Below are 13947 nucleotides of genomic sequence, written 5' to 3' on the forward strand. Positions count from 1 at the left end.
AGGTAATTAAAAATGTGTCCAAAAATTCCATTATTTTCTCATTGCTTCTTTCCAGTTTTTTTTTGAAGCTCTTTCATACTTTGCACATTTCTTAACTGGGCTGTAACACAAACTGTAGTGTCCTAAGAGATCTTAAACTTAAAGATGAACATGCAATGAACACAATCATGACACTTCCCTAAGTTAAAAAATAGGAATTTAAATTTCTAAGTTACTGTGATGATGATATAAAAAAATGTTAATGGATGAAATTGTATGATGAATTAATTTATGTCCCTAAACTATACATGTGGAGATGGTTGAAATGGCAATTGTTTTGATATTTACACATTTCACACATACATTCCCCTCAAAATTAACTTTAATTTCATCTTGCAAAACTTTTACTCTGACATACACCAAAAAATTCAATACTTAAGCCACAACCTGAAAGTTAATGTAATTTCTCACTGCCCAGGAGTCAATTCTAACTCAAAGCCTGACCTTACAAGACAGACAGAACTGCCCCTGTGAGTTACTAAGACTGTAACTTTTTATGGGAGTAAGAAGCCCCATCTTTCTCCTGGAATGTAACTTTAGCAATTTACTCTAAAAATAATCAAGATAGAGTGGACAGCTTTACTGCTACCATTCTGTAATTCTAACTTTCTTATCAAGATACAAAAAGGTACAGAAAATGTGTGTATTCCAAAAATAAAAGCATAAATAACCTCTATATTAGAATATTCAATTTGTGAATGTGGTATCTTCTGTTCTCCTTTACCTTGGCCAACTTCTTACAATACATTATCCTGTCTTGGTGTCACATGAGGATCTTCTCAAATTGTCCAACTAATGTGTCCTTTACTATAATTTGTTATAAACCCCTACTTACAGCAGGATGTCACCCCCCCCCCATTAATACTCACTGTTTAGTCAATTAAACCCAGGGAATTCTCCTTTGTATATACTGATTAAAAATTTAACCCCCTTTCTTCCTTTTCTTTCATAATTCCTATTACTATATTTAGTATGCTTATATTATTTTCCATTGTTTTCTTCTGTGTTTAAGGAGTTTTATGATATAGAGTTGTTTTAACAATGATTCTATAGGAAAAAAACATATGATTTCTAAATGGAAATACAAATTAACTCTTGTAATATATCTTTTATAAATTCTAAGTGTTTCTCACTGATCATAAAAAATATCAGTCTAAAGTTTAAATACTACCCCTAAGAATAAAGAGTAGCTTAGACTACAAGACAGTTTGACCAACCTAATTCTCTACTAGCATCTTTTGCCTTCTACCTTCTTGCTCTTGAGTGCTACCACATTGACCTACAAAGGAACACACTCTGGAGATTGCCAAGAGGAAGGGGAGACCAGGCAGAGAAGATAAAGTAGTGGGATAGTCTAGTGCACCAGAAGAAGAAAAATCAAGGAGCAGGTGAAGGGTAAACTATAAGGACGTGTGATTAGTAATTTCAACAGTTGAAAATAAATTTGATGATCTGAAATGTAAACTGCCAATTAATTTACAATAAAAAGTTATTTAATAAAAAAATAGTCACACATATTAGGTCACACACAAAAGTTAGGTCCAATACATATGGCCACCTTAAGGTCTTTATAAATGTGCTCCTTCTTTCCAGAAAACTCCTCTCCTCCTCTTGTCAAGTTAACTCCTACTCTTTAAGATCTTTTCCAAGAAAGTATCCGAAAGCTTTTGCTTTACCTGATTGGTAAAATCCTTCTTCCATAAACCTTTTATATTAATTACCATGTAAAAGGGTGAGCCAAAAAGTATTACAACCAAATCAAAGAAACTGTTATTAAACAAAAATAGGAAAATACTGTTTTTCAACATACCCTCCTCCACCTAGGTCTAGCCATATCTCAATACAGGATATTTCCATCCCCCTCTTCCCTTAGGAATTCTGCACCCTTCAATTAACACACCTAGTCAAAAAGTAAATGCAGACATCCTTGAGGGACTCAAATCCTGTTCCTTCCATTTGGGAAGCAAAAGAAATCTGAAGAGACAAGACCAGGCTTTAGGGTGAATTGAGTAAAGTTTCCCAAAGAAATGTTTGCAGACAGCCCTTCCCACTCTCAAAGAATGAGCAAGTACATTGTCAGAATGGAAAAAAATTCCTGGTCCTTTCTGGCTTTTTCCTCACTACTGCAGAGTTTTATTTTCTTAAAAGTTCTCCATGATAAACCTGTCTGATCTTCCTGTGTCTTTTAAGAAAATCTATCATGATGATCCTTTTGGAGTCCTGAAAAACAGTCACCATGAGTTTCTGACCTAACTTCTTGTCCTTGAACTGAATTGATCCAGATGATCCTGTTGGAAGTCACTGTTTTGACTCGTCCTCTTTTGAAGATACTCTATGACACTAAGATAAGTGTATTACTGAGAGAACTTTCCTGCCGCCATCCATTCACCACAAAGACATGTTTAAACACATTTTGTTTGGAATAAACCTGTGTATGTATAAACTGAAATAGTAATATATATAAATATAAATATATATATATATAACTTAGTCTTGTACTTCTCTAATGATGGCTATATGCAGCTTCCACTCATCTGTCATGTGATAACGTGGCATTTGGCTACAATACTAAAAAGCATGCCAGCAGAATATCACATGCCAGCAGTGAGTTCACTCATGGTGGCCAAGGTGTAGTGGAGCTTACATATTAAGACAAACTAGGAAGTGGTTTGGCAATTTACTTCTAAAATTTAACCATTAAGAATTCTCAATCAAAACAGAATGTTGCCCAATAAAACACTACAAGATAAGCCCATCATACAGCAAGGAACCAAAATATGATCGGGGAAGAACTGCCTCTTCAAAGTAGCGATCCCTAATAAAGCAGATGAAATAAAGCATTCAGGATCATCATTTGTTGGTGTGATATGACTCAAAAAAAAAAAGTAACCACGGTAAACATCCACTAATTACTGAAATGTGGAATTTATAAATTATTAAATAGTGAAAAATGAAAATCATCAAAAAATCAAAGGGAACATTTGAAGATGGATATTACCTAGGCAGTCTTGAGCCAAAATGTACTGATTTGGGGCCTTGGAATCCATCAAACATGGTATACTATGCTGGAACTGACAAGATAGAGAAACAATATTGTATTTACTGTCCAAAAACATATTTTAAGAACCTAGCACCTCAGAAGATGGGTCTGATGATTTACTTCAAAAGGACCATGACTTGAAAACCCCGTATTTTATCCCCGTAAAATAACAATTTGTAATCAATATGTATTTGTAATCAATTCCTAGTGATTAGAATGTAAAACTTGTGAACAAAGAAGGATCATTAGTCCTTGTGAAAGAAATAATGCTGGAGATCACACGATATATTTCCACAACACCAATGACTCCTTCAATGAAAATATTATTTTTAGACAACTTAACTGATTTACTATATATGTGGACCTTATTAAATTAACTACATAGGAATCAAATAGACTGCATCCATGAAAAGAAATGACACAGGTCATCAACCAACAACCCATTTTCATCAAGTCAATTTCAACTCAGAATGACCATGGAGGGTAGGGTTGTCCCATTGGGTTGATGAGGCTGTACTTTATATGGAAATTGACTGCCACATCTTTCTTCAATGGTACAGCTGGTGGGTTCAAACCACAGATCTTGTGGTTAAAACATCCTGCACTGTTAGCCACAGTCCTACAACATCAGGGGCCAACCATGGAACAGACCATGTGTCCATGTACAAGTTCAGCAAGCCCAAGGAGTTCTGGTGGTCATAAGTGGGCTGTAATCCACAGGTCAACAGTTTGAAACCACCAGCTACTCTGGGAAAAAGATGGGCTTGTTTACAGACTCCCTCTATAAACTTCCATAAATGGTTACAGGCCTGGAACGACACAGGGGCAGTTCTACCGTGTCCTATAAGGTTACTATACCGTGTCCTATAAGGTCAGCATCAACTTGATGGCAGTGAGTAAGGGCCAATGTATGACCTAATGCCCCAATTCAGTTAAGAGACCACCTAGAGAATGTTTCTGATCCACTGAATACTACTGACTGAAAACCAGAAGAATTGTGGGTAGGAAAAAAATCAAGGGCATTACCCATGAAGGCAGTGATAAGATCATGTAAAAGAGAGAGAAGATGTAAGTAGTTTTAGAAGAGACTCTGAAATTTGTTCTCTCTGCAGTCTGACTAAAGAATAGGAAAAGTGATGAATATCTCAAAGGCAGCTTGAGAAGACGAGGTAAATTCGGTACATGTACAATGTACCAAATGCACAATGAGTGGGAGCTAAAAACCCAAAAGGAGAGAACAGTCAGCATGTCCCAAGCCAAAAGAGCTACATGTGAAAACTTGAATGGGTGGAAAACATTAAGGAAGAGAAAGAAAAAATATATAGCATCACTATCCAAAAAGAAATGGTCTACATTTAAGCATTTCAGGATGAAGGATATGATCAAGAATCAAAGACGTTTGAGCTGCAGTGAAGACACTGGCATAAAACAAAGATCCAGGCATTGATGCACTATCAATTGAGATGTTTCAATAAACAACGGCAACACTGGAATCTAGGTCAAAAAATCTTGGAAGATATCTGTTTGGCTGACTGGAACAGATTTATTTTCCTTTCCATTTCAAAATGAGAGGTCAAATGGAATGTGGAAATTATCAAACAGTATCATTAACATCACATGCTAGCAAACTTCTGGACATCTACATCCTACTTTGGTAAATAGCAACGGGGATCTTAAAGTTTGAGAGCAACCATCTTAAGTGATAGTTATTGGTTTCTTTCTGTAAAGAAAGCCAAAGATTCAAGGAAACAAATGATCTAATGGACTAATGGACCACAGGGAACCACAGCTTCCAATTAGCTGAGAGCAGAAACAAGCAGCTAGTGAGTGCCCAGCTATTGCCACCAACTGTTTTCACCAGAATCACAATAGAAAATACTGGTAGAACAAAATTCTAATTAAAAAAAAAGTCATACTTATTTGTAATAGGGACTAGTAGAAGATCTGAGACAGCCTCCTAACTTTGAACTGAAGCTACTCTCGGGGATCACCTTCCAGACGCATAGAGGCAAGCCTATTCGGGAAACAGTATACCCAGGAGACACAGAACAATCAACTACAGCAGACAAATGGGTAGCACTGGCCCCAAAGCACAGTTTAAAAGACAGGAAAAGGAAAGTGTTGACACATTGACAAGATTACAGTCAAGATCATGAAAAATTTGCATATAAGTTGCTAATCAGGAAATAATTTGCTCTCTACACTTAAATCACCTAAATCACAATAGCTATATTAAGTTCTGCAAAGATAATTCAAAAATGACTCAGCTGTGCATAGACAGAAAATAAGCAAAAGTTCAAATTGGATTTGAAAGGGAAACCGAACAAGGACTATCAATGCTGTCAAATGGATCTAGGTCAAAATCAGAGACTCTCAGAAAGATGTTTATTTGTGTTTTGTCGACCATTGGAAAGTATCCAACTACTGTGGATCATAACAAATTATGGCTAACACTGTGAAGAATGGGAATTCCTGAACACTTCATTGCACTCACTAGGAACCTGCACAGATCAAGAAGCAGCAGTCTGAAGAGAACTGAAGTAGGGGATGGGGATGACACAGGGATACTGTGCGGTTCAAAATTCGAAAAGGCATACAAAAGGGTTGTATTGTTTACTCATTCAATCTGCCACTGAACAAATAACCCAAGAAGCCAGCCTACATGAAGAATACGGGAAGTAGAGAAGGAAGCCCTATTAGCAACTTGAAATAGGCAGAAGATACAATCTGGCTTGCTGAAAATGAGTACTTAAAGCATTTACTGATGAAGGTCAATGAATATAGCCCTCAGTATATACATTAAGCAAAAATCTCTTGAAAGTTTTAAAAAGGAAAACTGTCATTTTCATGACTAAGGTGCATCTGAACCAAGCCATGATCTTTTCAGTTGTCAATTATGGATGGGAAACTTGGGAAATGAAAGGCAGAAGAAAAAGTTATGCACGAGAACTGTGATATTGGTGAAGAATATTGAACACAGTAGACTGTCAGAAAAATGAATAAACCAGTATTAGAAAAAATACAATCATAATGTCCCCTAGATGTGATGATGATTTTATTTTACTCACTTTGGACGTGTTAATAGAAATCACTAGGAAAGTACATTATATTTTGTAAAGTACCTAGTCACCAGCAAGATGAAACAAAACAAAAAAAACTTCAACATGATGCACACAATGGACTCAAACATACCAAGTGGTCATGAAAACAGCACAGCCCCAGGCTTTGGCTGCCTTGAACTGGGCGGGTCTCTCCATAGAAAGTAGGATCAAATGAACAGCAGAAATTCAAAAAATTGCATCGGACACTTGGGGAGTGGTGAATTCATGTTAACGGGAAAAATAGGAAAAAAATGGATACATAATTTGAAAAATATACTCAATGTCATATAATTATATAACAGCAGTCATTGAATTGATGTATGTTTTGCTGTGTATATTTTCTATTATAAAAGTAAATTAACAAAACAAATAATTAAAAATACATTGAAATAGGATCAATTTTGCATTTATTGGTACGATTATCTGCGTGATATCTTCTCTTTCTCTAAGACATAAGATTTAGAAGCACAAATCCAGTCTTTATTTTTGCTCACTATCCTAGTTGGGGACACAACAATTGGCAACATTTAAGTAAACCCTGGGACACAGGGGCTAATAAAAATAAGATCAGAGTTAATGATTCTTACTTTTTAAAAACATCACTATGACTTTGACCTAAAAACAAAACACAAAGGCACATACAAAGGAGGGCTTCAGAAAGTTCATGGAAGAAGTCCATTACCTTATAATTCCATTTTACACAAACTTTCTGAAGTCTTCTTGCATGGCAGAAGTCGTTAAACGTGCCAGCTTTCAGGAGAAATAGAAAAAGTCGGTTTTTTTAAATTTATTCCTGGATACCCCTGTGTAGGCTGATAATTTACATTATAGGGACAACGGGAAATAAACACGATTTAAAAAATGAAGTTTATAAAGAAATGAAGAAACATAAGCTACATTCTTTGTCACCTCCAGCATTTATTTATACAAGTATAATTTTTAAAATTTTAATTGTGTACTGCGTACTATTAGGATCCTAGGGACCAGAGTAAATTTTTATTATGAAAGAAAAAAACCCAAGTCAGTATTCTTAGATACTTTTCTTCTTATTATTGTTTTGCTATTTTAAACAATATCTTTCACTTGCAACATATGTTCAGTATACGCTTACTTCAGACTACAATGGTATTCTAATCATAATTGCAAGGACATCTTTATTTCTACATTTTTTGTGTATGTGTTTGTTTCCTTTATAAAAACTCTCTATTTCTTTTCTGAATTGTATTCTGAAACATACAGTTTCCAAAAAATCAACAAAAAGTATATTTCTATCTTCTACCCCCACTTACCAGGTTATTTTGAACTTTAATCCTAGCTTACTAAAAATAGTAAAATCAACTTCCTGATCTCCTTACTCCACTGGAAGTTGTGACTTTACCTGAATTATCCTCTTATTTGCTAACCTAGTCTCTCCTATCTAAACACGAATGAACTCATGTCCTCCCAGGAAACCAGCTATGAGCAACTCTATAAAATTCCAATTGCTTCTTTAAATTTATATATTTAGTTTGATGATATTTTATAAAAGTTCTTAAGGGTTTTTTGTTTTGTTTTTTCCCCAAGTACATGTTTTTGGTCACTAAAAAAAAAAACAAACAAAAACCTTCCAACTTTGAGTTTTATTTTTTAAAATCTCAACTGGTACTTTACTATAGAAAAGGTAAAGAAAATGTTAGGTGATTATGCCAATTGAGTGAACATGCAATAATTTGCACCGTGGATTAAAACAATGAATTTATCTTAGGCATACATGGCTCATCTCGGACCGAAGATGACCTACTGTCCACCACTTTATATCTGCCATCCTCCACCACCACCCACTTGACAACCTACATTATCTTGGAATAGAAAAATTCTATTTTGTAAATAGAAGCTAACTATTTAAAAATTACGGTAAAAGATATCCATTTCTCTTCGCCAATTGATTAGACATTTACTATGAAGATTATCAACTACTACTTAATTTTCTTCAAAACGTTCTAGTTATTTATTTGACTAATAAAGACTAATTTTCCAAGGTCAATATTTCTCAACTTTCCCATAAGTAGTCTTCATTATAAAATTAATATAAATATATGATTATTAGAAATAAACCCAACTAATGCAAATGTACATAATATAATGAATTCTTCAACATTCCAGCACCTCTTCTGCCCCCCCAACACATCTCAGTACATAATTTGGTACATATTTTCCAAATCTTTTTCTTAATCACACAAACACACATACGCAAGGGGGCTTCAAAAAGTTGTAGTGATATAGTACTAAAATATGAATAAACATTTATGTAAATATATATTCAAACATTTTATTTGTACTATTCTGCATGTTTGCTTGGTATTTTTACAAAACTGGGATTATATTGTGTATATTATTTTGTGACTTGCTTTTCAATTTAGCTTTATCTTAGAGATTGGGTCCTTGTTTTTACCCTAAAAATCTATATTTTGAGTGTTTTTCTAGTTCTAATGTTCAGCTACCACTGTTATTATTTAACATTCTGTTATATTATTTCCAACTGAATCATTCTATTCAGTGCCCAGGAAAACTAACATATGCTTTAAAATTTTTCGGCATGTTTTCATTTATTCTAATAAGGATTTTACATTTCCCAAGTGGTATTTTATTTATACCTGCTATAAATTTCTATTTCAATTTTTTAGATGTGTGTGTATATCATGTGTACATGTAGAATATATAAAATGTCAACATTTTGTCAGTATAGGTCAAAATATAATTAACCTAGAGCTCAGTTGTATCTAATTGTTTTAAGCCTATATAGTAGTTATCGGGAGAAAGATAGGGCTTCTTCCCTCCTAAGTTACAGTCTCATAATTCCACAAGGGCAGTTCTACCCTGTCCTATAGGGTTACTATGAGCCAGTATCAATTGCTTGACATCCATTTCTGTGACTTGGGTGTTGGGTGAGTATCATATACAAGCAGTCCTTGATTATGATTGAGTGTGTTGCTAAGTTTCTTTAAATCAAGTTTATATAAGTCTAAATTGATATGGTTTGTTTCTAATATTAGTCAATCTTTGTCTTAGTAATTAGTATATAGTAGACCTCTCAATGCATAAAAATTAAATAAACACTACTGATACACTAAAGCCACTTTAATATAATACAGTACAGACTTTGTTTTGTCATAAAGTAGTACCCATTTGTTATTATGAACCAGTTTATGTCCCACTAATTGTTCATATATCAGGCTTTACAGGGGCTTGGATCACATATATATGTGGGGTCAGACTTCCCAAAATGACACACAACTGTACAGTAAATTTGTCTACTAATTAGAATTCTTAAACATACAAAGTGTAAGTCATTTTCTAATTAACCAAGGTACATTGAATAAAAACTAAGGATCTGAAGAAATATCTTTTCTGAAGATATATTTTTTAAAGAATTCTTAACAGCTATGAAAAGAGAAGAAAGCTATGAAGAAAACAGTGTCTTCCATAAAGATTAAACCTCAAAATCAAATACAATGTCAATAAGTTTATTCCAATTCAGAGAACCTACAGGGCAAAGTAGAATTGCCCCATATCATTTCAAAAGCTGAAAATCTTTACAAAAGTTGATAGTCATTTTTCTCCCACAGATTGGCCATGGGACTCAAACAGTTGACTTTTCGATTAACCACCAAATGCTTATGCAAATATGACACAGAGGCTCCTCACCATAAAGAGTGATCATTTCTAACCTGTCCTCTCAGATCAATACTAATGATAACTGACTGGATGGCAATGGGATGGGGTTTTTTAGACTCCTCTCACGGACCACAGGTGATAAAATAGTTAAACACTCAACGGCAAAGTAGTGCTCTAACTCCCAGCAGCTCTGAGGGAGGAGAGGACCCTGTGATCTGCTCCGTGAGGATTATAGCCTAGGATACTCAGTTGGGGTGCAGTTTTACTCTGACTTAGACGCTTGTTATGAGTCAGAATTGACGACTCAAACAGCAAACAACAGGCTCCTCTCAAAGATATGTAAGAATACTTAATCTGTTACTTGGATTTTCTAATAGGAAACTATTGCTAAGTTTTTCAAGAAGGACACAGGAGTCCAATCAAGGGAATACTAAACTATGCTACAGAACTTATCCATTTTATACAATTAAACCAGACCATTTAAGTATTTTGTTTTTATTCTCTATGGCTTTACAAACTCATTGCCATCATTACTAGCAATAGGATACCCATAGCTTTCAGATATATAGTAAACGGAACACTGTAGCTTTAATTGAAGTTTGAATGTTATAAACAGTTAGATGCCTGGCTTTGGCCTGCATTCTAATACCATCAGCAGAGCAGAGATGGGAAGCATAAACAAACCTTTTAACTAGATTACAGTGTCTAAAATGGCCAAGAAATCCTTCAGCACAAACTCCTGTTTGACAAATGTGAAAAATGAAAATGATTTTGGAATAATTCTTAAAAATAACTTCCAAATTTGTCATTACTGGAACACATATTTGACTTTCTATGTATTCTGGTGTTAATATTCATTAGTAATAAACTTTTATGTTTAACTTTTCACATAAATAAAAATCTTTTCACCTACCATAACAGCTGTTTTTTAGATCAGCATACACCAAGGAAAGGAACTACTTAAAAAAAATCAGTTATTTTCTCTTTTTGAAAGTGAAGTATTTCCCGCTTCACCCGCACATCAATGTACTTAGTCTAGCTGATTATTTTTAGGCATTAATATTAGGAATATATTGATTTAATTAAAGGCCAACTGCTTATTGAGATATTTTTGGACTCAAAGGTGTTTAAAAAGCAATAGTTGTGGATACAGATAAACCTAAATATATTTTAACACTTGGCTACTTTTAAGAAACACCTGAGATTTACTTCTAGTTCCTAAGATATGTGTTAAATTAAAATTCAGACCAATAAAACAGCATGCAAATGTACATTGTTTTAACATGACCACAATCTTTCCCTCCTCCCGCTCGAATCCTGGTTGTTTATCAAAAGGGCTCCATGAAGCACGGATGTACAAAAATATTTTGCTGTTACAAGGTTGGTGACTGATTTACATAACTCATTTTAAAACAATATAATGTCACAGAACTTAATTACAAGTTCTGTAAAAAAAAGGTCATTTAGGACAACTAAAATAAGGGTTCAAATCAAGATCTATCACATCAAAGTTTGAATGAAGTATATATTCTCTCCAAGAATAATATTCTCAGTGAATTTCTTTTCCATTATATCCTACTACCTTAAAAGATACATCTTGAAACACTTTATACCAGGATCCTACTCTGTCCTTTCTACAAATTATATGAGATTTTAACTGACATAGTATTACCTGAGATTGAAATGTTAAAAATGTTGAGTCTTCACTTTGAAGAATTTACCTTTAAGTTTTCTAAGAAAGTGTTCTGGGACCAGATTTAACTATCCTACTGGTGTTAAACCTGTCTTTCTGAAATATAACGCATGATAGAGACTGTTCCTTTGGCATGTACAAGTGTTTCCCAAATGTGTGGGTCAGAACACATGACATAACATTCTCAAGACAACGAGTCAACGTAAGCCTAAATGATCAATGTGTATTTACTTTAGGTGGACAAGAAAGTTATTTGATTAATACAACAAATTATTTTATTTTATTTAAAATTATTGTTTTTGATTAAAAGCTGAGGATGAAAAATCAACTCAGACTAGTCTGGATTTACAAAAGTATTTTAAACAATAGCTGTTTTAAGGAAAACTATTTATAACTTAGGTATCTGACAAATCCAACAAGTTCTCCAATCTAATACTAAAAAAACTGTTTCTAAAGCAGTAATAATAGTAATTATGAAAGCATATGATAGAATCGGCACATATATACAGAAAAACACTAGACAATATAAAAGATCTCATTTTAAAGCCTCCAAACTTTATGTAACAAATGCCAAATATACATACATGGCAGCTAAAGGAAGTTCAATATAGAGACAACCTTAAAGTCTCTTTTGCCAAAAATAAACAAAACTTACTTCACGTACATTTTCTTTCAAGTTATACATCCATGTCTACATTCCTAGTAAAGAATTAGTTTTTGTTTGTGTAATTCTGTCCTTGTAAACTTTCAGAAAATTTCCATCACTCTTACAAATACTTATCAGAGTAATGGCTGATACAAACTGTGGTTATGTTTGAATTAGAACGCATCATAAGTTTAATATGACGGAGTACCTAGCTGCTGCATAATGATAAACTGCTGTTTTGTTAGTACTGTTTCCTCATTTGGAACATGGGACGGCTATATTTATCATACTGCAAGAGGTACTTTAAAAAAATAGTAACATAGATACTATAAGAAAAGTAAAAAAAAGAAAAGTAAACGACTGTATGTAGATTCTTATAATCAGTTCCCCCTTTCTACCCTACATTCTCTTCACCGGTCCTGAAGGAGTCATCTGTCCTGGATTCCCTGTGTTTCCCGTTGCTATCTGTGCCTATGTACATTCTCTGGTCTAGCCAGATTTGTAAGGTAGAATAGGGATCATGATAGTGGGGGTGTGTGGGGGGGGGAGGGGTAAGTACTTAAGAACTAGAGGAAAGTTACATGTTTCATCGTTGCTACCCTGCACCCTGCCTGGTTCATCTCCTCCCCACAACCCTTCAGTAAGGGGTGTCCGGATGGACAACAGAGAAGAAGGAGGGGGAGATGTCGGACAGTGTAATATATGACAAAATAATAATAATTTATGAATGATGAAGGGTTCATGAGATAGGGGGAGTGGGGAGGAAGGGGGAAAATGAGCAGCAGATATTTAGGGCTCAAGTAGAAGGCAAATGTTTTGAGAATGATGATGGTAACAAACGTACATATGTTCTTGACACAATGGATGTATGTATGGATTGTGATAAGAATTTTTTGAGCCCCCAATAAAATGATCAAAAAAAAAAGAAGCGATCAAAGGATGAGTTGCCTTAGGTAAATAGGCTGCACATGACTGCTTTAGAGTATTGTAAAGCATGGATGCTACTTGAGGGTGAAGATGTACCTGACACAAGCCATGATATTTTCAATTGCCTCATATGGATGTGAAACTTGACACTGAATACAGAAGTCTGAAGATGAAAAAAAGAAAACGGAATCCAGTCATCTTCTTTTTTTTTTTCTTTTTTTTTTCTTCTGTGGTGGTGGTGGTGGTGGTGGTGGTGGTGGTGGGGTGGTGGTTCCAGTCATCTTCTTTAAAATATTTTTTACTTATGTATGAAAGAACTGACAGGAACTGAAATAGCATTGTTCTATAAAATATCTATCTATCAAGAAACTTCTAACTCATTTTATTAAAGTTATAAAAACAGTATCACACAATTGGGCCTGATTTATAATCAGAACTAGTTAAGTTTCTAATGAGGCTCTTATAGAACTATACCTAGTAATTTTCAGACATTCTATAACTCCCACTAAAGTGGGAATATGGATCATGATCAATCTCCCACCCACTTGCTGTTGTCATGTTTTGGTGACTTGGATCAGACTCTAACCCTAGAAGAGCTGCAACTAGTATTTCACATACTAACGGTGGCTGGTATGGAAAGGAGGCATGTGTCAGTGAAACTTCCAAAGGTAGAGTAGGAAGACAGACCTGGAGCTCTACTTCCCAAAACTATACACCGATGGCTCCCAATAGAATCCTGTCTCGTGCAATGCTGATAAAACAGGTCTCCTCGGTTAGAAGACACTCAAACACAAAGTGGCCACAACAGTGGGCTCAAATATGCCCACACCACTGTGAAGACAGCCCT

General features: G+C 34.6%; 1 protein-coding gene across 7 annotated transcripts in view; it reads right to left on the minus strand.

Annotated features, from left to right (window-relative positions):
- The window catches only part of MBD5 (methyl-CpG binding domain protein 5), a 457957-nt gene that overhangs the window by 439198 nt on the left and 4812 nt on the right, over nucleotides 1–13947 (minus strand). The window contains exon 1 of one of the 7 annotated variants that reach the window (XM_075529833.1): nucleotides 3038–3087. The exons of the other annotated variants lie outside the window; for them this stretch is intronic. The gene's annotated coding sequence lies outside the window, so the exon portion shown is untranslated. Of the gene's footprint in view, nucleotides 1–3037; nucleotides 3088–13947 lie in introns of those variants that run through there. 7 annotated transcript variants of the gene reach the window in all.

This window comes from Tenrec ecaudatus, chromosome 13 (assembly GCF_050624435.1).
Source record: "Tenrec ecaudatus isolate mTenEca1 chromosome 13, mTenEca1.hap1, whole genome shotgun sequence".
Taxonomy (NCBI): Eukaryota; Metazoa; Chordata; class Mammalia; order Afrosoricida; family Tenrecidae; genus Tenrec; species Tenrec ecaudatus.